The 22,158-nt window shown below is 51.0% G+C and overlaps 43 non-coding genes across 43 annotated transcripts; 22 read left to right on the top strand and 21 right to left on the bottom strand.

Moving 5' to 3' along the window:
* Nucleotides 1-318: 318 nt before the first annotated feature.
* Trnar-acg (transfer RNA arginine (anticodon ACG)) lies at nucleotides 319-391 on the top strand. Its single transcript has one exon. It is a non-coding gene; the product is annotated as a tRNA-Arg (tRNA).
* A 264-nt stretch (nucleotides 392-655) lies between these two features.
* Trnam-cau (transfer RNA methionine (anticodon CAU)) lies at nucleotides 656-727 on the top strand. Its single transcript has one exon. It is a non-coding gene; the product is annotated as a tRNA-Met (tRNA).
* Nucleotides 728-960: 233 nt separating this feature from the next.
* On the bottom strand, nucleotides 961-1,032 carry Trnad-guc (transfer RNA aspartic acid (anticodon GUC)). Its single transcript has one exon. It is a non-coding gene; the product is annotated as a tRNA-Asp (tRNA).
* Nucleotides 1,033-1,144: 112 nt separating this feature from the next.
* Nucleotides 1,145-1,236, bottom strand: Trnai-uau (transfer RNA isoleucine (anticodon UAU)). Its single transcript is given in 2 exon segments — nucleotides 1,145-1,180; nucleotides 1,199-1,236. It is a non-coding gene; the product is annotated as a tRNA-Ile (tRNA).
* Nucleotides 1,237-1,681: 445 nt separating this feature from the next.
* On the top strand, nucleotides 1,682-1,754 carry Trnar-acg (transfer RNA arginine (anticodon ACG)). Its single transcript has one exon. It is a non-coding gene; the product is annotated as a tRNA-Arg (tRNA).
* A 264-nt stretch (nucleotides 1,755-2,018) lies between these two features.
* Trnam-cau (transfer RNA methionine (anticodon CAU)) lies at nucleotides 2,019-2,090 on the top strand. Its single transcript has one exon. It is a non-coding gene; the product is annotated as a tRNA-Met (tRNA).
* A 233-nt stretch (nucleotides 2,091-2,323) lies between these two features.
* Trnad-guc (transfer RNA aspartic acid (anticodon GUC)) lies at nucleotides 2,324-2,395 on the bottom strand. The gene has a single exon. It is a non-coding gene; the product is annotated as a tRNA-Asp (tRNA).
* A 112-nt stretch (nucleotides 2,396-2,507) lies between these two features.
* Nucleotides 2,508-2,599, bottom strand: Trnai-uau (transfer RNA isoleucine (anticodon UAU)). Its single transcript is given in 2 exon segments — nucleotides 2,508-2,543; nucleotides 2,562-2,599. It is a non-coding gene; the product is annotated as a tRNA-Ile (tRNA).
* Nucleotides 2,600-3,044: 445 nt separating this feature from the next.
* Trnar-acg (transfer RNA arginine (anticodon ACG)) lies at nucleotides 3,045-3,117 on the top strand. The gene has a single exon. It is a non-coding gene; the product is annotated as a tRNA-Arg (tRNA).
* Nucleotides 3,118-3,391: 274 nt separating this feature from the next.
* Nucleotides 3,392-3,463, top strand: Trnam-cau (transfer RNA methionine (anticodon CAU)). The gene has a single exon. It is a non-coding gene; the product is annotated as a tRNA-Met (tRNA).
* Nucleotides 3,464-3,696: 233 nt separating this feature from the next.
* Trnad-guc (transfer RNA aspartic acid (anticodon GUC)) lies at nucleotides 3,697-3,768 on the bottom strand. The gene has a single exon. It is a non-coding gene; the product is annotated as a tRNA-Asp (tRNA).
* Nucleotides 3,769-3,880: 112 nt separating this feature from the next.
* Nucleotides 3,881-3,972, bottom strand: Trnai-uau (transfer RNA isoleucine (anticodon UAU)). Its single transcript is given in 2 exon segments — nucleotides 3,881-3,916; nucleotides 3,935-3,972. It is a non-coding gene; the product is annotated as a tRNA-Ile (tRNA).
* Nucleotides 3,973-4,417: 445 nt separating this feature from the next.
* Trnar-acg (transfer RNA arginine (anticodon ACG)) lies at nucleotides 4,418-4,490 on the top strand. Its single transcript has one exon. It is a non-coding gene; the product is annotated as a tRNA-Arg (tRNA).
* Nucleotides 4,491-4,764: 274 nt separating this feature from the next.
* Trnam-cau (transfer RNA methionine (anticodon CAU)) lies at nucleotides 4,765-4,836 on the top strand. The gene has a single exon. It is a non-coding gene; the product is annotated as a tRNA-Met (tRNA).
* A 233-nt stretch (nucleotides 4,837-5,069) lies between these two features.
* Trnad-guc (transfer RNA aspartic acid (anticodon GUC)) lies at nucleotides 5,070-5,141 on the bottom strand. The gene has a single exon. It is a non-coding gene; the product is annotated as a tRNA-Asp (tRNA).
* Nucleotides 5,142-5,253: 112 nt separating this feature from the next.
* Nucleotides 5,254-5,345, bottom strand: Trnai-uau (transfer RNA isoleucine (anticodon UAU)). Its single transcript is given in 2 exon segments — nucleotides 5,254-5,289; nucleotides 5,308-5,345. It is a non-coding gene; the product is annotated as a tRNA-Ile (tRNA).
* A 445-nt stretch (nucleotides 5,346-5,790) lies between these two features.
* On the top strand, nucleotides 5,791-5,863 carry Trnar-acg (transfer RNA arginine (anticodon ACG)). Its single transcript has one exon. It is a non-coding gene; the product is annotated as a tRNA-Arg (tRNA).
* A 569-nt stretch (nucleotides 5,864-6,432) lies between these two features.
* Trnad-guc (transfer RNA aspartic acid (anticodon GUC)) lies at nucleotides 6,433-6,504 on the bottom strand. The gene has a single exon. It is a non-coding gene; the product is annotated as a tRNA-Asp (tRNA).
* A 112-nt stretch (nucleotides 6,505-6,616) lies between these two features.
* Nucleotides 6,617-6,708, bottom strand: Trnai-uau (transfer RNA isoleucine (anticodon UAU)). Its single transcript is given in 2 exon segments — nucleotides 6,617-6,652; nucleotides 6,671-6,708. It is a non-coding gene; the product is annotated as a tRNA-Ile (tRNA).
* A 445-nt stretch (nucleotides 6,709-7,153) lies between these two features.
* Nucleotides 7,154-7,226, top strand: Trnar-acg (transfer RNA arginine (anticodon ACG)). Its single transcript has one exon. It is a non-coding gene; the product is annotated as a tRNA-Arg (tRNA).
* A 274-nt stretch (nucleotides 7,227-7,500) lies between these two features.
* Trnam-cau (transfer RNA methionine (anticodon CAU)) lies at nucleotides 7,501-7,572 on the top strand. Its single transcript has one exon. It is a non-coding gene; the product is annotated as a tRNA-Met (tRNA).
* Nucleotides 7,573-7,989: 417 nt separating this feature from the next.
* On the bottom strand, nucleotides 7,990-8,081 carry Trnai-uau (transfer RNA isoleucine (anticodon UAU)). The gene is given in 2 exon segments: nucleotides 7,990-8,025; nucleotides 8,044-8,081. It is a non-coding gene; the product is annotated as a tRNA-Ile (tRNA).
* A 445-nt stretch (nucleotides 8,082-8,526) lies between these two features.
* On the top strand, nucleotides 8,527-8,599 carry Trnar-acg (transfer RNA arginine (anticodon ACG)). The gene has a single exon. It is a non-coding gene; the product is annotated as a tRNA-Arg (tRNA).
* A 274-nt stretch (nucleotides 8,600-8,873) lies between these two features.
* On the top strand, nucleotides 8,874-8,945 carry Trnam-cau (transfer RNA methionine (anticodon CAU)). Its single transcript has one exon. It is a non-coding gene; the product is annotated as a tRNA-Met (tRNA).
* A 233-nt stretch (nucleotides 8,946-9,178) lies between these two features.
* Nucleotides 9,179-9,250, bottom strand: Trnad-guc (transfer RNA aspartic acid (anticodon GUC)). The gene has a single exon. It is a non-coding gene; the product is annotated as a tRNA-Asp (tRNA).
* Nucleotides 9,251-9,362: 112 nt separating this feature from the next.
* Trnai-uau (transfer RNA isoleucine (anticodon UAU)) lies at nucleotides 9,363-9,454 on the bottom strand. The gene is given in 2 exon segments: nucleotides 9,363-9,398; nucleotides 9,417-9,454. It is a non-coding gene; the product is annotated as a tRNA-Ile (tRNA).
* Nucleotides 9,455-9,899: 445 nt separating this feature from the next.
* Nucleotides 9,900-9,972, top strand: Trnar-acg (transfer RNA arginine (anticodon ACG)). The gene has a single exon. It is a non-coding gene; the product is annotated as a tRNA-Arg (tRNA).
* A 274-nt stretch (nucleotides 9,973-10,246) lies between these two features.
* On the top strand, nucleotides 10,247-10,318 carry Trnam-cau (transfer RNA methionine (anticodon CAU)). The gene has a single exon. It is a non-coding gene; the product is annotated as a tRNA-Met (tRNA).
* A 417-nt stretch (nucleotides 10,319-10,735) lies between these two features.
* Nucleotides 10,736-10,827, bottom strand: Trnai-uau (transfer RNA isoleucine (anticodon UAU)). Its single transcript is given in 2 exon segments — nucleotides 10,736-10,771; nucleotides 10,790-10,827. It is a non-coding gene; the product is annotated as a tRNA-Ile (tRNA).
* A 445-nt stretch (nucleotides 10,828-11,272) lies between these two features.
* Nucleotides 11,273-11,345, top strand: Trnar-acg (transfer RNA arginine (anticodon ACG)). Its single transcript has one exon. It is a non-coding gene; the product is annotated as a tRNA-Arg (tRNA).
* Nucleotides 11,346-11,609: 264 nt separating this feature from the next.
* On the top strand, nucleotides 11,610-11,681 carry Trnam-cau (transfer RNA methionine (anticodon CAU)). The gene has a single exon. It is a non-coding gene; the product is annotated as a tRNA-Met (tRNA).
* Nucleotides 11,682-11,914: 233 nt separating this feature from the next.
* On the bottom strand, nucleotides 11,915-11,986 carry Trnad-guc (transfer RNA aspartic acid (anticodon GUC)). The gene has a single exon. It is a non-coding gene; the product is annotated as a tRNA-Asp (tRNA).
* Nucleotides 11,987-12,098: 112 nt separating this feature from the next.
* Trnai-uau (transfer RNA isoleucine (anticodon UAU)) lies at nucleotides 12,099-12,190 on the bottom strand. Its single transcript is given in 2 exon segments — nucleotides 12,099-12,134; nucleotides 12,153-12,190. It is a non-coding gene; the product is annotated as a tRNA-Ile (tRNA).
* Nucleotides 12,191-12,635: 445 nt separating this feature from the next.
* On the top strand, nucleotides 12,636-12,708 carry Trnar-acg (transfer RNA arginine (anticodon ACG)). The gene has a single exon. It is a non-coding gene; the product is annotated as a tRNA-Arg (tRNA).
* Nucleotides 12,709-12,982: 274 nt separating this feature from the next.
* Trnam-cau (transfer RNA methionine (anticodon CAU)) lies at nucleotides 12,983-13,054 on the top strand. The gene has a single exon. It is a non-coding gene; the product is annotated as a tRNA-Met (tRNA).
* A 233-nt stretch (nucleotides 13,055-13,287) lies between these two features.
* Trnad-guc (transfer RNA aspartic acid (anticodon GUC)) lies at nucleotides 13,288-13,359 on the bottom strand. The gene has a single exon. It is a non-coding gene; the product is annotated as a tRNA-Asp (tRNA).
* Nucleotides 13,360-19,482: 6,123 nt separating this feature from the next.
* Trnar-acg (transfer RNA arginine (anticodon ACG)) lies at nucleotides 19,483-19,555 on the top strand. Its single transcript has one exon. It is a non-coding gene; the product is annotated as a tRNA-Arg (tRNA).
* Nucleotides 19,556-19,829: 274 nt separating this feature from the next.
* Trnam-cau (transfer RNA methionine (anticodon CAU)) lies at nucleotides 19,830-19,901 on the top strand. The gene has a single exon. It is a non-coding gene; the product is annotated as a tRNA-Met (tRNA).
* Nucleotides 19,902-20,134: 233 nt separating this feature from the next.
* Trnad-guc (transfer RNA aspartic acid (anticodon GUC)) lies at nucleotides 20,135-20,206 on the bottom strand. Its single transcript has one exon. It is a non-coding gene; the product is annotated as a tRNA-Asp (tRNA).
* Nucleotides 20,207-20,318: 112 nt separating this feature from the next.
* Trnai-uau (transfer RNA isoleucine (anticodon UAU)) lies at nucleotides 20,319-20,410 on the bottom strand. Its single transcript is given in 2 exon segments — nucleotides 20,319-20,354; nucleotides 20,373-20,410. It is a non-coding gene; the product is annotated as a tRNA-Ile (tRNA).
* Nucleotides 20,411-21,202: 792 nt separating this feature from the next.
* On the top strand, nucleotides 21,203-21,274 carry Trnam-cau (transfer RNA methionine (anticodon CAU)). Its single transcript has one exon. It is a non-coding gene; the product is annotated as a tRNA-Met (tRNA).
* A 233-nt stretch (nucleotides 21,275-21,507) lies between these two features.
* Nucleotides 21,508-21,579, bottom strand: Trnad-guc (transfer RNA aspartic acid (anticodon GUC)). Its single transcript has one exon. It is a non-coding gene; the product is annotated as a tRNA-Asp (tRNA).
* Nucleotides 21,580-21,691: 112 nt separating this feature from the next.
* Trnai-uau (transfer RNA isoleucine (anticodon UAU)) lies at nucleotides 21,692-21,783 on the bottom strand. The gene is given in 2 exon segments: nucleotides 21,692-21,727; nucleotides 21,746-21,783. It is a non-coding gene; the product is annotated as a tRNA-Ile (tRNA).
* Between the last annotated feature and the right edge of the window lie 375 nt (nucleotides 21,784-22,158).

Genomic DNA, 22,158 nt, shown 5'->3' with positions numbered 1-22,158 from the left:
GATTCTTGTTTTATATGCTACACTTACAAGCATGTCAACCGCTTGTCATCACCGAAAAAATGCAAAAAAACGGGCGCCTGGCATTCCGCTACCTGTCCAACAGCGACGGCAGATGTGTGGCAAGCTCTAAGCTGTGCAGGCGCTCCGTGGCCGAGCAGCTGGAGGAGAGATGCCTTCCTTGGTGGCAGCTCCCTGCAGAGTGCGGAAGACCAGAGTGGCCGCGCCGCCGTTGTCAGTGGATGACATGCAATTGCCGAGCCACGGAGAACACGTTGCTTTGCGATGTGCACCCGCCTCGTAGCAGAAAACGCGAACGGTGGCCCTGTGGCGCAACGGATAACGCGTCTGACTACGGATCAGAAGATTCCAGGTTCGAATCCTGGCAGGGCCGGCATTTTGTTAGTTGCGGGCGCGTAGCTAGGCAGTGCATTCGAATGTCTCCACCTTCGTGGAGTGCAATGTTAATCCTGAGCATCTCGCAGCTGCATCTCGAGACGATCGCGGTAAATATCGCTTCGTGCAAGCGTCAGCGTAGCGTCAGTCGAGACAAGTCAAGCTGGGAGATGCTACACAGTTAATTAAACGGTAGGCGACGCAGACAACGCTTTTCCAAGTGTCTCATGTCACGCACCGAAGAGAGCGCTTCTCTCCGCACAGCAGAGTGGCGCAGTGGAAGCGTGCTGGGCCCATAACCCAGAGGTCCGTGGATCGAAACCACGCTCTGCTAAAATTATTCTTTTTCTTGGGTGCTTCGAGCTCGATCATTAATCTTGGGGTGCGCTGATTCAGCGTCGACAGCAAACCCTGTGAGTTGTGAAACGACGACGTCGTGTGCAGAATACGAGAAACACTTCCTAAGACGCAGACTTTCTTACGATTTTTTAGCAATTACATTCCTTGATCACAACGGTAATGCTTTTTCGGGCCACACGTGCAACCTTCGCGATATAAAAATCGCATCTCCCCGGCGGGGAATCGAACCACGGTCTCCCGCGTGACAGGCGGGGATACTAACCACTATACTACCGAGGAACACGCGGTCGTTGACTGCAGTGCACGCACATTTATGGTCTCTCAGGTACGTGATACATCTCAAATCTAGCGTCCCGATGCTTCCATAGTCAGCTGCTACGAAATAAAAGTATGCCCCAGGTGAGGCTCGAACTCACAACCCCGGCATTGCTCACGGCTACTGCCTTATAATTACCGTGCGCTGACCAATTGCGCCACTGGGGCTACAGCAGAGTGCTTACAGTTAGCGGTATTCACTTTGATGCCAACCTGTTGTGGCTACAGACCCGTCATACGACCGTCACCTGCGGCCATACTACGACTTTAGCACCTGTCTACGAATGCTTCACACGATTCTTGTTTTATATGCTACACTTACAAGCATGTCAACCGCTTGTCATCACCGAAAAAATGCAAAAAAACGGGCGCCTGGCATTCCGCTACCTGTCCAACAGCGACGGCAGATGTGTGGCAAGCTCTAAGCTGTGCAGGCGCTCCGTGGCCGAGCAGCTGGAGGAGAGATGCCTTCCTTGGTGGCAGCTCCCTGCAGAGTGCGGAAGACCAGAGTGGCCGCGCCGCCGTTGTCAGTGGATGACATGCAATTGCCGAGCCACGGAGAACACGTTGCTTTGCGATGTGCACCCGCCTCGTAGCAGAAAACGCGAACGGTGGCCCTGTGGCGCAACGGATTACGCGTCTGACTACGGATCAGAAGATTCCAGGTTCGAATCCTGGCAGGGCCGGCATTTTGTTAGTTGCGGGCGCGTAGCTAGGCAGTGCATTCGAATGTCTCCACCTTCGTGGAGTGCAATGTTAATCCTGAGCATCTCGCAGCTGCATCTCGAGACGATCGCGGTAAATATCGCTTCGTGCAAGCGTCAGCGTAGCGTCAGTCGAGACAAGTCATGCTGGGAGATGCTACACAGTTAATTAAACGGTAGGCGACGCAGACAACGCTTTTCCAAGTGTCTCATGTCACGCACCGAAGAGAGCGCTTCTCTCCGCACAGCAGAGTGGCGCAGTGGAAGCGTGCTGGGCCCATAACCCAGAGGTCCGTGGATCGAAACCACGCTCTGCTAAAATTATTCTTTTTCTTGGGTGCTTCGAGCTCGATCATTAATCTTGGGGTGCGCTGATTCAGCGTCGACAGCAAACCCTGTGAGTTGTGAAACGACGACGTCGTGTGCAGAATACGAGAAACACTTCCTAAGACGCAGACTTTCTTACGATTTTTTAGCAATTACATTCCTTGATCACAACGGTAATGCTTTTTCGGGCCACACGTGCAACCTTCGCGATATAAAAATCGCATCTCCCCGGCGGGGAATCGAACCACGGTCTCCCGCGTGACAGGCGGGGATACTAACCACTATACTACCGAGGAACACGCGGTCGTTGACTGCAGTGCACGCACATTTATGGTCTCTCAGGTACGTGATACATCTCAAATCTAGCGTCCCGATGCTTCCATAGTCAGCTGCTACGAAATAAAAGTATGCCCCAGGTGAGGCTCGAACTCACAACCCCGGCATTGCTCACGGCTACTGCCTTATAAGTACCGTGCGCTAACCAATTGCGCCACTGGGGCTACAGCAGAGTGCTTACAGTTAGCGGTATTCACTTTGATGCCAACCTGTTGTGGCTACAGACCCGTCATACGACCGTCACCTGCGGCCATACTACGACTTTAGCACCTGTCTACGAATGCTTCACACGATTCTTGTTTTATATGCTACACTTACAAGCATGTCAACCGCTTGTCATCACCGAAAAAATGCAAAAAAACGGGCGCCTGGCATTCCGCTACCTGTCCAACAGCGACGGCAGATGTGTGGCAAGCTCTAAGCTGTGCAGGCGCTCCGTGGCCGAGCAGCTGGAGGAGAGATGCCTTCCTTGGTGGCAGCTCCCTGCAGAGTGCGGAAGACCAGAGTGGCCGCGCCGCCGTTGTCAGTGGATGACATGCAATTGCCGAGCCACGGAGAACACGTTGCTTTGCGATGTGCACCCGCCTCGTAGCAGAAAACGCGAACGGTGGCCCCGTGGCGCAACGGATAACGCGTCTGACTACGGATCAGAAGATTCCAGGTTCGAATCCTGGCAGGGTCGGCATTTTGTTAGTTGCGGGCGCGTAGCTAGGCAGTGCATTCGAATGTCTCCACCTTCGTGGAGTGCAATGTTAATCCTGAGCATCTCGCAGCTGCATCTCGAGACGATCGCGGTAAATATCGCTTCGTGCAAGCGTCAGCGTAGCGTCAGTCGAGCAAAGTCGAGACAAGTCAAGCTGGGAGATGCTACACAGTTAATTAAACGGTAGGCGACGCAGACAACGCTTTTCCAAGTGTCTCATGTCACGCACCGAAGAGAGCGCTTCTCTCCGCACAGCAGAGTGGCGCAGTGGAAGCGTGCTGGGCCCATAACCCAGAGGTCCGTGGATCGAAACCACGCTCTGCTAAAATTATTCTTTTTCTTGGGTGCTTCGAGCTCGATCATTAATCTTGGGGTGCGCTGATTCAGCGTCGACAGCAAACCCTGTGAGTTGTGAAACGACGACGTCGTGTGCAGAATACGAGAAACACTTCCTAAGACGCAGACTTTCTTACGATTTTTTAGCAATTACATTCCTTGATCACAACGGTAATGCTTTTTCGGGCCACACGTGCAACCTTCGCGATATAAAAATCGCATCTCCCCGGCGGGGAATCGAACCCCGGTCTCCCGCGTGACAGGCGGGGATACTAACCACTATACTACCGAGGAACACGCGGTCGTTCACTGCAGTGCACGCACATTTATGGTCTCTCAGGTACGTGATACATCTCAAATCTAGCGTCCCGATGCTTCCATAGTCAGCTGCTACGAAATAAAAGTATGCCCCAGGTGAGGCTCGAACTCACAACCCCGGCATTGCTCACGGCTACTGCCTTATAAGTACCGTGCGCTAACCAATTGCGCCACTGGGGCTACAGCAGAGTGCTTACAGTTAGCGGTATTCACTTTGATGCCAACCTGTTGTGGCTACAGACCCGTCATACGACCGTCACCTGCGGCCATACTACGACTTTAGCACCTGTCTACGAATGCTTCACACGATTCTTGTTTTATATGCTACACTTACAAGCATGTCAACCGCTTGTCATCACCGAAAAAATGCAAAAAAACGGGCGCCTGGCATTCCGCTACCTGTCCAACAGCGACGGCAGATGTGTGGCAAGCTCTAAGCTGTGCAGGCGCTCCGTGGCCGAGCAGCTGGAGGAGAGATGCCTTCCTTGGTGGCAGCTCCCTGCAGAGTGCGGAAGACCAGAGTGGCCGCGCCGCCGTTGTCAGTGGATGACATGCAATTGCCGAGCCACGGAGAACACGTTGCTTTGCGATGTGCACCCGCCTCGTAGCAGAAAACGCGAACGGTGGCCCTGTGGCGCAACGGATAACGCGTCTGACTACGGATCAGAAGATTCCAGGTTCGAATCCTGGCAGGGTCGGCATTTTGTTAGTTGCGGGCGCGTAGCTAGGCAGTGCATTCGAATGTCTCCACCTTCGTGGAGTGCAATGTTAATCCTGAGCATCTCGCAGCTGCATCTCGAGACGATCGCGGTAAATATCGCTTCGTGCAAGCGTCAGCGTAGCGTCAGTCGAGCAAAGTCGAGACAAGTCAAGCTGGGAGATGCTACACAGTTAATTAAACGGTAGGCGACGCAGACAACGCTTTTCCAAGTGTCTCATGTCACGCACCGAAGAGAGCGCTTCTCTCCGCACAGCAGAGTGGCGCAGTGGAAGCGTGCTGGGCCCATAACCCAGAGGTCCGTGGATCGAAACCACGCTCTGCTAAAATTATTCTTTTTCTTGGGTGCTTCGAGCTCGATCATTAATCTTGGGGTGCGCTGATTCAGCGTCGACAGCAAACCCTGTGAGTTGTGAAACGACGACGTCGTGTGCAGAATACGAGAAACACTTCCTAAGACGCAGACTTTCTTACGATTTTTTAGCAATTACATTCCTTGATCACAACGGTAATGCTTTTTCGGGCCACACGTGCAACCTTCGCGATATAAAAATCGCATCTCCCCGGCGGGGAATCGAACCACGGTCTCCCGCGTGACAGGCGGGGATACTAACCACTATACTACCGAGGAACACGCGGTCGTTGACTGCAGTGCACGCACATTTATGGTCTCTCAGGTACGTGATACATCTCAAATCTAGCGTCCCGATGCTTCCATAGTCAGCTGCTACGAAATAAAAGTATGCCCCAGGTGAGGCTCGAACTCACAACCCCGGCATTGCTCACGGCTACTGCCTTATAATTACCGTGCGCTGACCAATTGCGCCACTGGGGCTACAGCAGAGTGCTTACAGTTAGCGGTATTCACTTTGATGCCAACCTGTTGTGGCTACAGACCCGTCATACGACCGTCACCTGCGGCCATACTACGACTTTAGCACCTGTCTACGAATGCTTCACACGATTCTTGTTTTATATGCTACACTTACAAGCATGTCAACCGCTTGTCATCACCGAAAAAATGCAAAAAAACGGGCGCCTGGCATTCCGCTACCTGTCCAACAGCGACGGCAGATGTGTGGCAAGCTCTAAGCTGTGCAGGCGCTCCGTGGCCGAGCAGCTGGAGGAGAGATGCCTTCCTTGGTGGCAGCTCCCTGCAGAGTGCGGAAGACCAGAGTGGCCGCGCCGCCGTTGTCAGTGGATGACATGCAATTGCCGAGCCACGGAGAACACGTTGCTTTGCGATGTGCACCCGCCTCGTAGCAGAAAACGCGAACGGTGGCCCTGTGGCGCAACGGATAACGCGTCTGACTACGGATCAGAAGATTCCAGGTTCGAATCCTGGCAGGGTCGGCATTTTGTTAGTTGCGGGCGCGTAGCTAGGCAGTGCATTCGAATGTCTCCACCTTCGTGGAGTGCAATGTTAATCCTGAGCATCTCGCAGCTGCATCTCGAGACGATCGCGGTAAATATCGCTTCGTGCAAGCGTCAGCGTAGCGTCAGTCGAGACAAGTCAAGCTGGGAGATGCTACACAGTTAATTAAACGGTAGGCGACGCAGACAACGCTTTTCCAAGTGTCTCATGTCACGCACCGAAGAGAGCGCTTCTCTCCGCACAGCAGAGTGGCGCAGTGGAAGCGTGCTGGGCCCATAACCCAGAGGTCCGCGGATCGAAACCACGCTCTGCTAAAATTATTCTTTTTCTTGGGTGCTTCGAGCTCGATCATTAATCTTGGGGTGCGCTGATTCAGCGTCGACAGCAAACCCTGTGAGTTGTGAAACGACGACGTCGTGTGCAGAATACGAGAAACACTTCCTAAGACGCAGACTTTCTTACGATTTTTTAGCAATTACATTCCTTGATCACAACGGTAATGCTTTTTCGGGCCACACGTGCAACCTTCGCGATATAAAAATCGCATCTCCCCGGCGGGGAATCGAACCACGGTCTCCCGCGTGACAGGCGGGGATACTAACCACTATACTACCGAGGAACACGCGGTCGTTGACTGCAGTGCACGCACATTTATGTTCTCTCAGGTACGTGATACATCTCAAATCTAGCGTCCCGATGCTTCCATAGTCAGCTGCTACGAAATAAAAGTATGCCCCAGGTGAGGCTCGAACTCACAACCCCGGCATTGCTCACGGCTACTGCCTTATAAGTACCGTGCGCTAACCAATTGCGCCACTGGGGCTACAGCAGAGTGCTTACAGTTAGCGGTATTCACTTTGATGCCAACCTGTTGTGGCTACAGACCCGTCATACGACCGTCACCTGCGGCCATACTACGACTTTAGCACCTGTCTACGAATGCTTCACACGATTCTTGTTTTATATGCTACACTTACAAGCATGTCAACCGCTTGTCATCACCGAAAAAATGCAAAAAAACGGGCGCCTGGCATTCCGCTACCTGTCCAACAGCGACGGCAGATGTGTGGCAAGCTCTAAGCTGTGCAGGCGCTCCGTGGCCGAGCAGCTGGAGGAGAGATGCCTTCCTTGGTGGCAGCTCCCTGCAGAGTGCGGAAGACCAGAGTGGCCGCGCCGCCGTTGTCAGTGGATGACATGCAATTGCCGAGCCACGGAGAACACGTTGCTTTGCGATGTGCACCCGCCTCGTAGCAGAAAACGCGGACGGTGGCCCCGTGGCGCAACGGATAACGCGTCTGACTACGGATCAGAAGATTCCAGGTTCGAATCCTGGCAGGGTCGGCATTTTGTTAGTTGCGGGCGCGTAGCTAGGCAGTGCATTCGAATGTCTCCACCTTCGTGGAGTGCAATGTTAATCCTGAGCATCTCGCAGCTGCATCTCGAGACGATCGCGGTAAATATCGCTTCGTGCAAGCGTCAGCGTAGCGTCAGTCGAGCAAAGTCGAGACAAGTCAAGCTGGGAGATGCTACACAGTTAATTAAACGGTAGGCGACGCAGACAACGCTTTTCCAAGTGTCTCATGTCACGCACCGAAGAGAGCGCTTCTCTCCGCACAGCAGAGTGGCGCAGTGGAAGCGTGCTGGGCCCATAACCCAGAGGTCCGTGGATCGAAACCACGCTCTGCTAAAATTATTCTTTTTCTTGGGTGCTTCGAGCTCGATCATTAATCTTGGGGTGCGCTGATTCAGCGTCGACAGCAAACCCTGTGAGTTGTGAAACGACGACGTCGTGTGCAGAATACGAGAAACACTTCCTAAGACGCAGACTTTCTTACGATTTTTTAGCAATTACATTCCTTGATCACAACGGTAATGCTTTTTCGGGCCACACGTGCAACCTTCGCGATATAAAAATCGCATCTCCCCGGCGGGGAATCGAACCACGGTCTCCCTCGTGACAGGCGGGGATACTAACCACTATACTACCGAGGAACACGCGGTCGTTGACTGCAGTGCACGCACATTTATGGTCTCTCAGGTACGTGATACATCTCAAATCTAGCGTCCCGATGCTTCCATAGTCAGCTGCTACGAAATAAAAGTATGCCCCAGGTGAGGCTCGAACTCACAACCCCGGCATTGCTCACGGCTACTGCCTTATAAGTACCGTGCGCTAACCAATTGCGCCACTGGGGCTACAGCAGAGTGCTTACAGTTAGCGGTATTCACTTTGATGCCAACCTGTTGTGGCTACAGACCCGTCATACGACCGTCACCTGCGGCCATACTACGACTTTAGCACCTGTCTACGAATGCTTCACACGATTCTTGTTTTATATGCTACACTTACAAGCATGTCAACCGCTTGTCATCACCGAAAAAATGCAAAAAAACGGGCGCCTGGCATTCCGCTACCTGTCCAACAGCGACGGCAGATGTGTGGCAAGCTCTAAGCTGTGCAGGCGCTCCGTGGCCGAGCAGCTGGAGGAGAGATGCCTTCCTTGGTGGCAGCTCCCTGCAGAGTGCGGAAGACCAGAGTGGCCGCGCCGCCGTTGTCAGTGGATGACATGCAATTGCCGAGCCACGGAGAACACGTTGCTTTGCGATGTGCACCCGCCTCGTAGCAGAAAACGCGAACGGTGGCCCCGTGGCGCGACGGATAACGCGTCTGACTACGGATCAGAAGATTCCAGGTTCGAATCCTGGCAGGGTCGGCATTTTGTTAGTTGCGGGCGCGTAGCTAGGCAGTGCATTCGAATGTCTCCACCTTCGTGGAGTGCAATGTTAATCCTGAGCATCTCGCAGCTGCATCTCGAGACGATCGCGGTAAATATCGCTTCGTGCAAGCGTCAGCGTAGCGTCAGTCGAGCAAAGTCGAGGCAAGTCAAGCTGGGAGATGCTACACAGTTAATTAAACGGTAGGCGACGCAGACAACGCTTTTCCAAGTGTCTCATGTCACGCACCGAAGAGAGCGCTTCTCTCCGCACAGCAGAGTGGCGCAGTGGAAGCGTGCTGGGCCCATAACCCAGAGGTCCGTGGATCGAAACCACGCTCTGCTAAAATTATTCTTTTTCTTGGGTGCTTCGAGCTCGATCATTAATCTTGGGGTGCGCTGATTCAGCGTCGACAGCAAACCCTGTGAGTTGTGAAACGACGACGTCGTGTGCAGAATACGAGAAACACTTCCTAAGACGCAGACTTTCTTACGATTTTTTAGCAATTACATTCCTTGATCACAACGGTAATGCTTTTTCGGGCCACACGTGCAACCTTCGCGATATAAAAATCGCATCTCCCCGGCGGGGAATCGAACCCCGGTCTCCCGCGTGACAGGCGGGGATACTAACCACTATACTACCGAGGAACACGCGGTCGTTCACTGCAGTGCACGCACATTTATGGTCTCTCAGGTACGTGATACATCTCAAATCTAGCGTCCCGATGCTTCCATAGTCAGCTGCTACGAAATAAAAGTATGCCCCAGGTGAGGCTCGAACTCACAACCCCGGCATTGCTCACGGCTACTGCCTTATAAGTACCGTGCGCTAACCAATTGCGCCACTGGGGCTACAGCAGAGTGCTTACAGTTAGCGGTATTCACTTTGATGCCAACCTGTTGTGGCTACAGACCCGTCATACGACCGTCACCTGCGGCCATACTACGACTTTAGCACCTGTCTACGAATGCTTCACACGATTCTTGTTTTATATGCTACACTTACAAGCATGTCAACCGCTTGTCATCACCGAAAAAATGCAAAAAAACGGGCGCCTGGCATTCCGCTACCTGTCCAACAGCGACGGCAGATGTGTGGCAAGCTCTAAGCTGTGCAGGCGCTCCGTGGCCGAGCAGCTGGAGGAGAGATGCCTTCCTTGGTGGCAGCTCCCTGCAGAGTGCGGAAGACCAGAGTGGCCGCGCCGCCGTTGTCAGTGGATGACATGCAATTGCCGAGCCACGGAGAACACGTTGCTTTGCGATGTGCACCCGCCTCGTAGCAGAAAACGCGAACGGTGGCCCTGTGGCGCAACGGATAACGCGTCTGACTACGGATCAGAAGATTCCAGGTTCGAATCCTGGCAGGGTCGGCATTTTGTTAGTTGCGGGCGCGTAGCTAGGCAGTGCATTCGAATGTCTCCACCTTCGTGGAGTGCAATGTTAATCCTGAGCATCTCGCAGCTGCATCTCGAGACGATCGCGGTAAATATCGCTTCGTGCAAGCGTCAGCGTAGCGTCAGTCGAGCAAAGTCGAGACAAGTCAAGCTGGGAGATGCTACACAGTTAATTAAACGGTAGGCGACGCAGACAACGCTTTTCCAAGTGTCTCATGTCACGCACCGAAGAGAGCGCTTCTCTCCGCACAGCAGAGTGGCGCAGTGGAAGCGTGCTGGGCCCATAACCCAGAGGTCCGTGGATCGAAACCACGCTCTGCTAAAATTATTCTTTTTCTTGGGTGCTTCGAGCTCGATCATTAATCTTGGGGTGCGCTGATTCAGCGTCGACAGCAAACCCTGTGAGTTGTGAAACGACGACGTCGTGTGCAGAATACGAGAAACACTTCCTAAGACGCAGACTTTCTTACGATTTTTTAGCAATTACATTCCTTGATCACAACGGTAATGCTTTTTCGGGCCACACGTGCAACCTTCGCGATATAAAAATCGCATCTCCCCGGCGGGGAATCGAACCACGGTCTCCCGCGTGACAGGCGGGGATACTAACGACTATACTACCGAGGAACACGCGGTCGTTGACTGCAGTGCACGCACATTTATGGTCTCTCAGGTACGTGATACATCTCAAATCTAGCGTCCCGATGCTTCCATAGTCAGCTGCTACGAAATAAAAGTATGCCCCAGGTGAGGCTCGAACTCACAACCCCGGCATTGCTCACGGCTACTGCCTTATAATTACCGTGCGCTGACCAATTGCGCCACTGGGGCTACAGCAGAGTGCTTACAGTTAGCGGTATTCACTTTGATGCCAACCTGTTGTGGCTACAGACCCGTCATACGACCGTCACCTGCGGCCATACTACGACTTTAGCACCTGTCTACGAATGCTTCACACGATTCTTGTTTTATATGCTACACTTACAAGCATGTCAACCGCTTGTCATCACCGAAAAAATGCAAAAAAACGGGCGCCTGGCATTCCGCTACCTGTCCAACAGCGACGGCAGATGTGTGGCAAGCTCTAAGCTGTGCAGGCGCTCCGTGGCCGAGCAGCTGGAGGAGAGATGCCTTCCTTGGTGGCAGCTCCCTGCAGAGTGCGGAAGACCAGAGTGGCCGCGCCGCCGTTGTCAGTGGATGACATGCAATTGCCGAGCCACGGAGAACACGTTGCTTTGCGATGTGCACCCGCCTCGTAGCAGAAAACGCGAACGGTGGCCCTGTGGCGCAACGGATAACGCGTCTGACTACGGATCAGAAGATTCCAGGTTCGAATCCTGGCAGGGCCGGCATTTTGTTAGTTGCGGGCGCGTAGCTAGGCAGTGCATTCGAATGTCTCCACCTTCGTGGAGTGCAATGTTAATCCTGAGCATCTCGCAGCTGCATCTCGAGACGATCGCGGTAAATATCGCTTCGTGCAAGCGTCAGCGTAGCGTCAGTCGAGACAAGTCAAGCTGGGAGATGCTACACAGTTAATTAAACGGTAGGCGACGCAGACAACGCTTTTCCAAGTGTCTCATGTCACGCACCGAAGAGAGCGCTTCTCTCCGCACAGCAGAGTGGCGCAGTGGAAGCGTGCTGGGCCCATAACCCAGAGGTCCGTGGATCGAAACCACGCTCTGCTAAAATTATTCTTTTTCTTGGGTGCTTCGAGCTCGATCATTAATCTTGGGGTGCGCTGATTCAGCGTCGACAGCAAACCCTGTGAGTTGTGAAACGACGACGTCGTGTGCAGAATACGAGAAACACTTCCTAAGACGCAGACTTTCTTACGATTTTTTAGCAATTACATTCCTTGATCACAACGGTAATGCTTTTTCGGGCCACACGTGCAACCTTCGCGATATAAAAATCGCATCTCCCCGGCGGGGAATCGAACCACGGTCTCCCGCGTGACAGGCGGGGATACTAACCACTATACTACCGAGGAACACGCGGTCGTTGACTGCAGTGCACGCACATTTATGGCCTCTCAGGTACGTGATACATCTCAAATCTAGCGTCCCGATGCTTCCATAGTCAGCTGCTACGAAATAAAAGTATGCCCCAGGTGAGGCTCGAACTCACAACCCCGGCATTGCTCACGGCTACTGCCTTATAAGTACCGTGCGCTAACCAATTGCGCCACTGGGGCTACAGCAGAGTGCTTACAGTTAGCGGTATTCACTTTGATGCCAACCTGTTGTGGCTACAGACCCGTCATACGACCGTCACCTGCGGCCATACTACGACTTTAGCACCTGTCTACGAATGCTTCACACGATTCTTGTTTTATATGCTACACTTACAAGCATGTCAACCGCTTGTCATCACCGAAAAAATGCAAAAAAACGGGCGCCTGGCATTCCGCTACCTGTCCAACAGCGACGGCAGATGTGTGGCAAGCTCTAAGCTGTGCAGGCGCTCCGTGGCCGAGCAGCTGGAGGAGAGATGCCTTCCTTGGTGGCAGCTCCCTGCAGAGTGCGGAAGACCAGAGTGGCCGCGCCGCCGTTGTCAGTGGATGACATGCAATTGCCGAGCCACGGAGAACACGTTGCTTTGCGATGTGCACCCGCCTCGTAGCAGAAAACGCGAACGGTGGCCCTGTGGCGCAACGGATAACGCGTCTGACTACGGATCAGAAGATTCCAGGTTCGAATCCTGGCAGGGTCGGCATTTTGTTAGTTGCGGGCGCGTAGCTAGGCAGTGCATTCGAATGTCTCCACCTTCGTGGAGTGCAATGTTAATCCTGAGCATCTCGCAGCTGCATCTCGAGACGATCGCGGTAAATATCGCTTCGTGCAAGCGTCAGCGTAGCGTCAGTCGAGCAAAGTCGAGACAAGTCAAGCTGGGAGATGCTACACAGTTAATTAAACGGTAGGCGACGCAGACAACGCTTTTCCAAGTGTCTCATGTCACGCACCGAAGAGAGCGCTTCTCTCCGCACAGCAGAGTGGCGCAGTGGAAGCGTGCTGGGCCCATAACCCAGAGGTCCGTGGATCGAAACCACGCTCTGCTAAAATTATTCTTTTTCTTGGGTGCTTCGAGCTCGATCATTAATCTTGGGGTGCGCTGATTCAGCGTCGACAGCAAACCCTGTGAGTTGTGAAACGACGACGTCGTGTGCAGAATACGAGAAACACTTCCTAAGACGCAGACTTTCTTACGATTTTTTAGCAATTACATTCCTTGATCACAACGGTAATGCTTTTTCGGGCCACACGTGCAACCTTCGCGATATAAAAATCGCATCTCCCCGGCGGGGAATCGAACCCCGGTCTCCCGCGTGACAGGCGGGGATACTAACCACTATACTACCGAGGAACACGCGGTCGGTGACTGCAGTGCACGCACATTTATGGTCTCTCAGGTACGTGATACATCTCAAATCTAGCGTCCCGATGCTTCCATAGTCAGCTGCTACGAAATAAAAGTATGCCCCAGGTGAGGCTCGAACTCACAACCCCGGCATTGCTCACGGCTACTGCCTTATAAGTACCGTGCGCTAACCAATTGCGCCACTTTTTTTTTTTTTTTTTTTATTTTTTTTTTTTTTTTTTTTTTTTTTTTTTTTTTTTTTTTTTAGGGCCTCCCTTCTCCCCTTACAGCCCTCCTTGCGCTCTCCATGAATGCCTTCCTTGGCGAGCTTCTTCAGCTATATTCAAATGAAATCAAAGTCTCCAGATTCACTGGCATCGTACAACAGTACACAAAAGGAATTCAATTTCTTCGGGATTACAAGGAGCTCATTGCTTCGTCTTCTTTGGAATATAAGTGCCAACGAAGATTAGAAATCTTTCTCAAAACCAAGAAGAGAGAAAGAAAAAAAAAATAAATAAATAAATAAATAAAATAAAAGGATGTCTCTTCCCTCAAAAAACAAATAATGAGGAATAAGAAAGAAAAGAAAACTTCAGGTTCTTCAAGCGCCATAGGCGAAATGATAACGAAAATAGTAGTCACTGTTGACCTGTACCTGGGAACTTCACCATGGAAATGGTGACAGGAATCGCGGATATACTTTAGAATCACCCAATTCCCTGTTTCTCAAACAGGATTGTTAACATATTGCCAAAATCCCTCTTAATGTGTGGGAACTGGTTTCTTCGCCAATATGCCGTTGCCATATAAGCAGTAAAGGCAGTAATATTGTCTTCTCCGTGTTGGGTCATGACGTAATTGACAAAATGTCCCAGCATCCACATAACAGTATTGTTTTTCGTTTTGGGGTAAAACCGTGTATCAGGCCACAGGAGGATATCAGTCGTATAAAGACTTTCAGTGCTACGTGTGAGCAGCGCCAATCGTTTCCGCACCCAATGCCAGTTGAACTGATGCCCGCAGCAAGTAAACCTGTGCCTCAGAGTGTCTACTAATCCACATTTGAGGCAGTTGTCAGTAGCACTTAAGCCAATGCGGTTGAGTTTTTCGTTGGTTGGAATAAGATTGTGGACAACTTTATACCAGGCGGAAAGCACATCGGAAGAATGAATTTTGAGAGTAATATTGGTCCACACTGCCGTCCAGACGATTCTTGGGTAGTGCATTTCAATTGTATTTGGAGCTTCGTACTTCTGCCACTGAGCAATTAAGAACACTGTCGTGAGACAAGGACTTGTGGAAACACTGTCACCTAAGTAACTCATTTCGAGGTAATAAACACCGACATGTTGCAATTGAAAGTTTAGTTTCCCGATGTCAATTGGCGGTTTCATACATTTTGGGCGAACAATGCGAAACAGCTTCGATGTGATAGTATGGGGCATCGTGGTAATTATCTCAGTTGTTCGTTTTATATAGAGTGCCGTCGCCTTGCGACGGATATCATTGAGTTGCAGGCCCCCAGCTTGCACTGACTTAGACAGTGTGGTATAGGTTAACTTAAAAATATGACCGAGCCACACAAACCTGCTGGACAAACGCATGATCTTATGGGCTTGCATTTTGGGAAGAGGGAACACCTGAGCGACATAATAAGCTTTACAGAGTATGTATGTATTCAAAATCCTGATCTTCTGGAGGATATTTGTCGATCGCCAGGTGTTTTCCACTATAGCTCCCTGTATTCGATTTGCAGTAAGTTTCCAGTTTTTAGCTGCCATACGTAAAGGACACCTATCGATGATGATTCCCAGAGCAACATGTTGTTCGACGATCTGCGCCCACGGTATAGCAAGAGATTCGAAGCCCCGTAAGCGTAGAACCTTACATTTACCCTCACTGAGTTTCGCTCCAGACGCAGTGCTGTAATTATCAATCTCAGCCCGCAATTGGGCCACTTCAGACTCATGACGTAGGATAACAGCAACATCATCGGCGTAAGCCCTCACAGTAAGATTGCTCCCTAAGACAGAAAGGCCAGTTAATGTGATACACAATCTCTTCAGAAATGGCTCGAGCGACAAAACAAAGAGCGACATCGACAAAGGACTGCCTTGCGGTACACCTCGTCGTATACCAACAGCTTGTGTCAGCTGACCGTTAACGGTGATCCTAGCAGTAATGCCTGTTATCATATGCCGAATGACTGCCACAGCTCGTTCTTCGAGTCCAGTTCGTTGCAGGATGCGTTCTAAATAGTGATGACTAACGCGGTCAAAAGCTTTGCAAAAGTCAAGAAAAAGGAAAGCACATTTGATGTTGGTTACGGCCGCTACTGAAATAACGTCTCTGTACTCCGCAACCGGAGTCATAATGGATCTCCCTGGAAGGCAAGACTGATGTGAATGAATAACTTTCCCAAGGATGGGGGTCATTCTGCTATTAATCGCTCGGGCAATCGTTTTATAATCAAAGTTCAATAATGTGATTGGACGGAGATTATCAACTCGCTTGTGACCAGTTCCCTTCGGGACTAAAACAATTCTACCCACCTTGAACTCGGCAGGAAGAGGACCACCACTCATGACTTCATTAACAATTTCAGTAAAAGTACCACCAAGGACATTCCAGAATTTGATATAAAATTCCTTGGGCAAACCATCAGGACCAGGCGATTTAAAGGAAGGCGACTTGGAGATCAAGGCTAAAACTTCCTCAGGAGTGAAGTCCGATAAAAAGTCGACATTGTCAGCAGGAGTAATCGCCCTATCAAAAACATTGACCACTGCACTGACAGCAGGTTCATTGACAATTTCACTGGAATACAGTCGTTGGAAATGTTGGTGAATTTCACTAATAATGGCCGCTTGAGTAGAGAGTAATTCCCCATTATCCCTTTCCAAAACATCAATGAAAGCCCTGCGGCGGCGCGAGAAATGCTTAAATAAATGGTACATAGATGTCATTTCGTCGGCTAAAACAGATTTAGGTTTGGATTTAACTTTCAGACCTTCCAATTGTTGACGCTTCAAGCTGACAAGTTTAGCCTTGACACGTTGAATTGATGGAAAGTTAGTGTTGGTCGCAGTGGATGAATCATACAGTTGTCGCAGCACAGTGTAGTAAAACTCAAAGGTCCTCTTGAAGGCGCGTGCTTTCTGAGCACTATAATAAATGAGACTTTTTCGAAGCTTTGGTTTCGCAACAGCGGTCCACCACATCGCTTTAGTCGGATAAAAAGTGATGGAACGCAAACAAGTTTCCCACACATGCCTGATAACGTCAAATAACTCAGCGTCCGCCAGATGCGATATGTTTAACATCCACGGGGAACGAAATAATTTGGTAGGCTGTCGATTTAAGTGAACCGTTGCCGTAAAAGCGCAATGGTCGGTAAAACTAGCCGGGATTACGTCAACCGCTAGGAGTCTGTCACTGATACAGTCCGATAGATAAATTCTATCCAGACGGCTGCATGAAGTAACGGTGAAAAAAGTGAATTTAACTAAAGTAGGATACTTCAGTTCCCAAGCATCTTTCAGCTTAATATTCTTAACGAGCTCGTGCAGTTCTTTACAGTAGTTAAAATTAGGGGACTGATCGTTTTTACGTAGAACACAGTTGAAGTCACCTCCTATTATCAGGTTTTGAGGACTGCTCCTCAACAGATACGTAACATCCTCCTTATAAAAACGTGACCGTTCGAATTTGTTGCTGTTGCCTGATGGGGCATATAAATTAACAAGGGTTACATCAAAAATTTTACAGCTCACTCCTCGACCGGAATCTAGAAACTCGATCTCCCCAACTGGAATGCCTTCCCGTAATAAAAGTGCGGTACCTGTACTTTCCTCAGGAGCAACGTTTGATATGGTTTTAAAACCAGAGATGAAGAGATTTAAAACAGTAACTTCCTGCAACAACACAATATCAGCGTCAGATTCGTATAGAAACTGCTGTAGGGCCGCAATTTTGAGATCAGATCGAATCTTATTTATGTTCAGGGAGACGAATTTGTACGCTTGTGCCATTATTACAGTGAGGTACGTAAAGGGTCACTAAACAACACTGGTCGCATTACAAGGGCATAGAGACTTCGGAATGGTCTGCATTGTCGGGAGGATCACGAACAGTCACTTGTGTGTCGTTGGGTTTGTTTTTCTTCCGTACTGCGTTGACGTTCGGTTGAACTTTGGTCCTACTACGTGCTCTGCTAGGGAACACATCGGCAGACGGAGGTGTGGGAGGGTCCTGAGTGACTTCGCAATCCATAACGTGCTGTGACGCCTCAACCATCTGATCTGCGGAAAGAACTGACTCAGAAGGTGGACAAGTTTGTTTGTTGTCACTAGCACGAACTTCGTGTTTGTTTGTAGACGGACTTTGACTTCCGTCAGTTTGTACACAAGTACTGCCTGCCTCGTTATGCTTATCGGAAGCACGCGCTTGTTGTGATTCGGCCTGTGGTGACGTCGCGACTTCAGGCGGCGGGCTCGGCTGTTGTGGTGCCAAAGCTGCCTGTACGTCACTCGGAATGACGTCAATAGCCGCAGCGTCGACAGCTGCGTGCGACGGTTCAGAAAAACTTGAGTCAGTAACCGTAACCGGCATCTCTTTTGGGACGTCGAGTTCTAATTCCTGGAGAGCCTCGTCCGGACTATCATCATCACACGTTCTTCGCCGTTTGTGGCTCAGCAGCTGCACGTCAGATTTGGAGGCAGGCGTATCTGTAACCGGTTTTGAAGGAAAGGGTGGAAAGTCGGCAACAGGCAAACCAGGCTCCGGGGGCAATATTTCACTATCACGAGGGCGGCCGATGTCCGTGATTGGTGGCTCCCTAACAAGATCAGCCAATGTCAACTTTTTACGCTGTTCCAAAGTACTTTTGAGAACAAATACACGTTTAGGGCAGTTCGTACGCAAGTGACCAGTTTCATTACAAATAAAGCATGTGCCTGGTTGCCCACTGTACGTGACATGAACTTTATACCCACAAACAATAAGATGGGAGGGGATATCTTGCTTGACGTGCATTTCGACTGACCGGACGCCACTAAAACACTGTAACCGATGTTGACTAGACCAACGTTCGTTACGGATTTGCTTGACCTCCCCATATTTCGTCAAAATCTCACGTAAATAACAGTTTTCAACTTCCGGCGGCAGGTTGTACACACGGACATTTTTGTATTCTACATCAGCATTGGATATGAGAACAGTACTCACCGAGGCGTCACGATGACGGAACTCAGCTCTGCTACCATGTTTTAACAGAATCCTCTCCAGTAACACAGGGTTTAACAACTTGACGAAGAAACAGTAGAGATCTGTGTCGTAATAGGCAGTATGAACCTGGTCAGACGTAATACCAATGACATCCACTATGAAATCGTGAACTTCCATGGAACTCGGTTGAACATGACGTGTAGACTTGTCAAATTCGAAACACAGAGTACATTTCCTTGGGAACAACCTGGACGACATATCCACTTATTAAACGGTCGAGACCGCTAACACAAAACGTCACAAAACACTAAAAGTGAACTGACGGAAGCACAATACAGCAAATCTAGCAAACAACGTAAACAAAGAAAGTAGTCACGGCTTGCACACGCTATTGCGGAGCGAAGGCACAACACGTGCGACCTGCACGGCGTCGCAAGCGGAACTGCCACTGGGGCTACAGCAGAGTGCTTACAGTTAGCGGTATTCACTTTGATGCCAACCTGTTGTGGCTACAGACCCGTCATACGACCGTCACCTGCGGCCATACTACGACTTTAGCACCTGTCTACGAACGCTTCACACGATTCTTGTTTTATATGCTACACTTACAAGCATGTCAACCGCTTGTCATCACCGAAAAAATGCAAAAAAACGGGCGCCTGGCATTCCGCTACCTGTCCAACAGCGACGGCAGATGTGTGGCAAGCTCTAAGCTGTGCAGGCGCTCCGTGGCCGAGCAGCTGGAGGAGAGATGCCTTCCTTGGTGGCAGCTCCCTGCAGAGTGCGGAAGACCAGAGTGGCCGCGCCGCCGTTGTCAGTGGATGACATGCAATTGCCGAGCCACGGAGAACACGTTGCTTTGCGATGTGCACCCGCCTCGTAGCAGAAAACGCGAACGGTGGCCCTGTGGCGCAACGGATAACGCGTCTGACTACGGATCAGAAGATTCCAGGTTCGAATCCTGGCAGGGTCGGCATTTTGTTAGTTGCGGGCGCGTAGCTAGGCAGTGCATTCGAATGTCTCCACCTTCGTGGAGTGCAATGTTAATCCTGAGCATCTCGCAGCTGCATCTCGAGACGATCGCGGTAAATATCGCTTCCTGCAAGCGTCAGCGTAGCGTCAGTCGAGCAAAGTCGAGACAAGTCAAGCTGGGAGATGCTACACAGTTAATTAAACGGTAGGCGACGCAGACAACGCTTTTCCAAGTGTCTCATGTCACGCACCGAAGAGAGCGCTTCTCTCCGCACAGCAGAGTGGCGCAGTGGAAGCGTGCTGGGCCCATAACCCAGAGGTCCGTGGATCGAAACCACGCTCTGCTAAAATTATTCTTTTTCTTGGGTGCTTCGAGCTCGATCATTAATCTTGGGGTGCGCTGATTCAGCGTCGACAGCAAACCCTGTGAGTTGTGAAACGACGACGTCGTGTGCAGAATACGAGAAACACTTCCTAAGACGCAGACTTTCTTACGATTTTTTAGCAATTACATTCCTTGATCACAACGGTAATGCTTTTTCGGGCCACACGTGCAACCTTCGCGATATAAAAATCGCATCTCCCCGGCGGGGAATCGAACCCCGGTCTCCCGCGTGACAGGCGGGGATACTAACCACTATACTACCGAGGAACACGCGGTCGGTGACTGCAGTGCACGCACATTTATGGTCTCTCAGGTACGTGATACATCTCAAATCTAGCGTCCCGATGCTTCCATAGTCAGCTGCTACGAAATAAAAGTATGCCCCAGGTGAGGCTCGAACTCACAACCCCGGCATTGCTCACGGCTACTGCCTTATAAGTACCGTGCGCTAACCAATTGCGCCACTGGGGCTACAGCAGAGTGCTTACAGTTAGCGGTATTCACTTTGATGCCAACCTGTTGTGGCTACAGACCCGTCATACGACCGTCACCTGCGGCCATACTACGACTTTAGCACCTGTCTACGAATGCTTCACACGATTCTTGTTTTATATGCTACACTTACAAGCATGTCAACCGCTTGTCATCACCGAAAAAATGCAAAAAAACGGGCGCCTGGCATTCCGCTACCTGTCCAACAGCGACGGCAGATGTGTGGCAAGCTCTAAGCTGTGCAGGCGCTCCGTGGCCGAGCAGCTGGAGGAGAGATGCCTTCCTTGGTGGCAGCTCCCTGCAGAGTGCGGAAGACCAGAGTGGCCGCGCCGCCGTTGTCAGTGGATGACATGCAATTGCCGAGCCACGGAGAACACGTTGCTTTGCGATGTGCACCCGCCTCGTAGCAGAAAACGCGAACGCTGGCCATGTGGCGCAACGGATAACGCGTCTGACTACGGATAAGAAGATTCCAGGTTCGAATCCTGGCAGGGTCGGCATTTTGTTAGTTGCGGGCGCGTAGCTAGGCAGTGCATTCGAATGTCTCCACCTTCGTGGAGTGCAATGTTAATCCTGAGCATCTCGCAGCTGCATCTCGAGACGATCGCGGTAAATATCGCTTCGTGCAAGCGTCAGCGTAGCGTCAGTCGAGCAAAGTCGAGACAAGTCAAGCTGGGAGATGCTACACAGTTAATTAAACGGTAGGCGACGCAGACAACGCTTTTCCAAGTGTCTCATGTCACGCACCGAAGAGAGCGCTTCTCTCCGCACAGCAGAGTGGCGCAGTGGAAGCGTGCTGGGCACATAACCCAGAGGTCCGTGGATCGAAACCACGCTCTGCTAAAATTATTCTTTTTCTTGGGTGCTTCGAGCTCGATCATTAATCTTGGGGTGCGCTGATTCAGCGTCGACAGCAAACCCTGTGAGTTGTGAAACGACGACGTCGTGTGCAGAATACGAGAAACACTTCCTAAGACGCAGACTTTCTTACGATTTTTTAGCAATTACATTCCTTGATCACAACGGTAATGCTTTTTCGGGCCACACGTGCAACCTTCGCGATATAAAAATCGCATCTCCCCGGCGGGGAATCGAACCCCGGTCTCCCGCGTGACAGGCGGGGATACTAACCACTATACTACCGAGGAACACGCGGTCCTTGACTGCAGTGCACGCACATTTATGGTCTCTCAGGTACGTGATACATCTCAAATCTAGCGTCCCGATGCTTCCATAGTCAGCTGCTACGAAATAAAAGTATGCCCCAGGTGAGGCTCGAACTCACAACCCCGGCATTGCTCACGGCTACTGCCTTATAAGTACCGTGCGCTAACCAATTGCGCCACTGGGGCTACAGCACAGTGCTTACAGTTAGCGGTATTCACTTTGATGCCAACCTGTTGTGGCTACAGACCCGTCATACGACCGTCACCTGCGGCCATACTACGACTTTAGCACCTGTCTACGAATGCTTCACACGATTCTTGTTTTATATGCTACACTTACAAGCATGTCAACCGCTTGTCATCACCGAAAAAATGCAAAAAAACGGGCGCCTGGCATTCCGCTACCTGTCCAACAGCGACGGCAGATGTGTGGCAAGCTCTAAGCTGTGCAGGCGCTCCGTGGCCGAGCAGCTGGAGGAGAGATGCCTTCCTTGGTGGCAGCTCCCTGCAGAGTGCGGAAGACCAGAGTGGCCGCGCCGCCGTTGTCAGTGGATGACATGC

Source organism: Schistocerca serialis, chromosome 9 (genome assembly GCF_023864345.2).
Source record: "Schistocerca serialis cubense isolate TAMUIC-IGC-003099 chromosome 9, iqSchSeri2.2, whole genome shotgun sequence".
NCBI classification, from domain to species: Eukaryota; Metazoa; Arthropoda; class Insecta; order Orthoptera; family Acrididae; genus Schistocerca; species Schistocerca serialis.
Note: the sequence above shows the minus strand (reverse complement) of the source record. Positions and strands in the feature narration are given on the sequence as shown.